The following is a 3,239-nucleotide window of genomic DNA, read 5'->3' on the forward strand; positions in this document are numbered from 1 at the left end:
CCAGTGGTGCGGGAATCCCCCCTCCGTCCTGCAAGCCGGCCGGGGGTCGGAGGCACCCGGGACGGAGGGTCCATCAGGGCCCGGGGAGGCCTGAAGCCCCGGAGCCCTGCAGCCCCAGAGACCTGCAGCTTTGCAGCCCCCGGAACCCTGCAGCCCCAGAGCCCTGCAGCTCCGGGGCAGGCAGATTGGCGTCATTTTGGTCCCGGCCATCTGGTCGCCCCTCTCGCCTCGGCCATCTGGTCGCCCTGGAAGTCATGATGAGGTGCCATTCGCCTCCCGGATCCCAGTGAGGGCTCCAGGAGGTCGGGTACTTTCGCGCCTTGGGTCCCCTCTGTCACCTCGTGTGCACATATTGCAAGAAAGTCAGGTAATTTCCCTCCGGATTACTAGGGACAGGGTACGCCCGGACACCCCTCCAAGGTTGGTGGTTCTCTGCTAGGGGGACCAGATGGGCTATGCCTGGGTAACACCTCCCTAGGCCACTCGGGGCTTCCTTCCTCCAGGCCAACGGCTTGTCAAATTGCCCAGGACGGGCTCCATGGCTCTTGGGCAGTCGTCCCCCGGGCGTCCGGGGCTCCATCCCTGCCGACGGCATGGAAAAGTGCCCGGGACGGGCTCCATACGTCCCGGGCAGTCCTGCCCCGGGCGTCCGGGGCACCCATCTCCAGGAGGCCAACAGCATGGCAAAGTACCCGGGACGGGCTCCATGGGTCCCGGGAAGTCCTCCCCCAGGCATCCAGGGCTTCCATCTCCAGGCCAACGGCAGGTCAAAGTGCCCAGGACGGGCTCCACGGGTCCCTGGCAGTCCTCCCCCACCGGGCGTCCGGGGCTCCCTTCCCCAGGCCAACGGCATGCCAGAGTGCCCAGGACGGGCTCCACGAGTCCCGGGCGTCCGGGGCTCCCTTCCCCGGGACACCGGCTTGTCAGAGTGCCCATGACGGGCTCCACGGGTCCCGGGTATCTGGGACTCCCTTCCCTGGGCCAACGGCATGCCGGAGTTCCCAGGACAGGCTCCACAGGTCCCGGGCGTCCGGGGCTCCCTTCCCCGGTCCGACGGCTTGTCAGAGTGCCCAGGACGGGCTCCACGGCTCCCGGGCGTCCGGGGTTCCCTTCCCCGGGTCAGCGGCATGTCAGAGTGCCCAGGACGAGTTCCACGGGTCCCGGGCAGTCCTCCCCCGGGCGTCCGGGGCTCCCTTCCCCGGGCTGTCGGCAGGTCAGAGTGCCCAGGACGGGCTCCATGGGTCCCGGGCAGTCCTCCCCCCGGGCGTCCGGGGCTCCCTTCCCCGGCCAGACGGCAGGTCAGAGTGCCCAGGACGGGCTCCACGGGTCCCGGGCAGTCCTCCCCCCGGGCGTCCGGCGCTCCCTTCTCCAGGCCGATGGCAGGTCAGAGTGACCAGGACGGGCTCCACGGGTCCCGGGCAGTCCTCTCCCGGGCGTACGTGGTTGTCCGACAGATTCGGGCAGATGTGCTTTTACGAACCGGATCGGAATCGGCCCAAATAATAATAATAATAATAATCCACATTTGTAAGGCGCACAATCACCCGTAAGGGTCTCTAGGCGCTAGGGGCTGTTGGGAAGATTAAGCAAGCTATTGCCCAGAGTCACGTGGTGCTGGGCTAATCTGCGGCCGGTGCCGGGGATCGAACCCTGATCTCTGGGATGCTCGAGGGTTACTACGCGCTCTACAAAAACCTTAAATAAAAAAATCTCCAGATTCCGGAGTCAGCCGCCCTAGCCGCGGCGCCAGCTATTTCCCAGAGTCACCTGGTGCTGGGCTAATCTGCCGCCGGTGCCGGGGATCGAACCGTGATCTCCAGATTCCGGAGTCAGCCTCCCTAGCCGTGGCGCCAGCTATTTCCCAGAGTCACGTGGTGCTGGGCTAATCTGCGGCCGGTGCCGGGGATCGAACCCTGATCTCTGGGATGCTCGAGGGTTACTACGCGCTCTACAAAAACCTTAAATAAAAAAATCTCCAGATTCCGGAGTCAGCCGCCCTAGCCGCGGCGCCAGCTATTTCCCAGAGTCACCTGGTGCTGGGCTAATCTGCCGCCGGTGCCGGGGATCGAACCGTGATCCCCAGATGGGGATATCCCAAAAATCTGGCATGGATACGGCCCGCCAGGACTGGTTTGGGCACCCCTGATATAGAGGCAGTCAACGCGAAATCTGCTGGGTTCGATTCCGATCCGTGTCAGAAGGACCGTAGGGCTTGGGAGTCCGTACAACAGGGGTGCCCAAACCTGTCCTGGCGGGCCGTATCCATGCCAGATTTTTGGGATATCCCCATCTGGTGATCACGGTTCGATCCCCGGCGCCGGCGGCAGATCAGAGTGCCCAGGACGGGGTCCATGTGACCCGGGCAGTCCTATCCCCTGGGTGTACGTGGTTGTCCGACATGTCGGTCGTATTTGCTTTTACGTACCGGATCGGAATCGGCCCCCATAAAATCGTACGTAAAGTATATAGCAAATCAACCTGAAATCTGCTGGGTCAGAAAGGGCTCGATTCCGATCCGTGTCGGAAGGTTAGGAGTCCGTACGAATTTGTCGGGACGGCATGGCAGAGTGCCCGGGATGGGCTCCATGGCTCTTGGGCAGTCGTCCCCCGGGCGTCCGGGGCTCCATCCAGGCCGACGGCATGGCAGAGTGCCCGGGACGGGCTCCATGCGTCCCGGGCATTCGTCCCCCGGGCGTCCGGGGCTCCATCCAGGCCGGCGGCAAGGCAATGTGCCCGGGTCGGGCTCCATGCGTCCCGGGCATTCGTCCCCCGGGCGCCTGAAACTGCTGGGTCAGAGAGGGCTCGATTCCGATCCGTGTCGTAAGGTTAGGAGTCCGTACGAATTTGTCGGGACGGCATGGCAGAGTGCCCGGGACGGGCTCCATGCGTCCCGGGCATTCGTCCCCCGGGCGTCCGGGGCTACATCCAGGCTGACGGTATGGCAGAGTGCCCGGGTCGGGCTCCATGGTTTTCACGGTGGTCCTCCCCTGGGTGTCAGGGGGCTCCTGGCCGACGGCATGGAAAAGTACCCAGGACGGGCTCCATGCGTCCCGGGCATTTGTCCCCCGGGCATCCGGGGCTCCATCCAGGCCGGCGGCAAGGCAGTGTGCCCGGGTCGGGCTCCATGCGTCCCGGGCATTCGTCCCCCGGGTGCCTGAAACTGCTGGGTCAGAGAGGGCTCGATTCCGATCCGTGTCGTAAGGTTAGGAGTCCGTACGAATTTGTCGGGACGGCATGGC

Source organism: Lissotriton helveticus, chromosome 10 (assembly GCF_964261635.1).
Source record: "Lissotriton helveticus chromosome 10, aLisHel1.1, whole genome shotgun sequence".
Taxonomy (NCBI): Eukaryota; Metazoa; Chordata; class Amphibia; order Caudata; family Salamandridae; genus Lissotriton; species Lissotriton helveticus.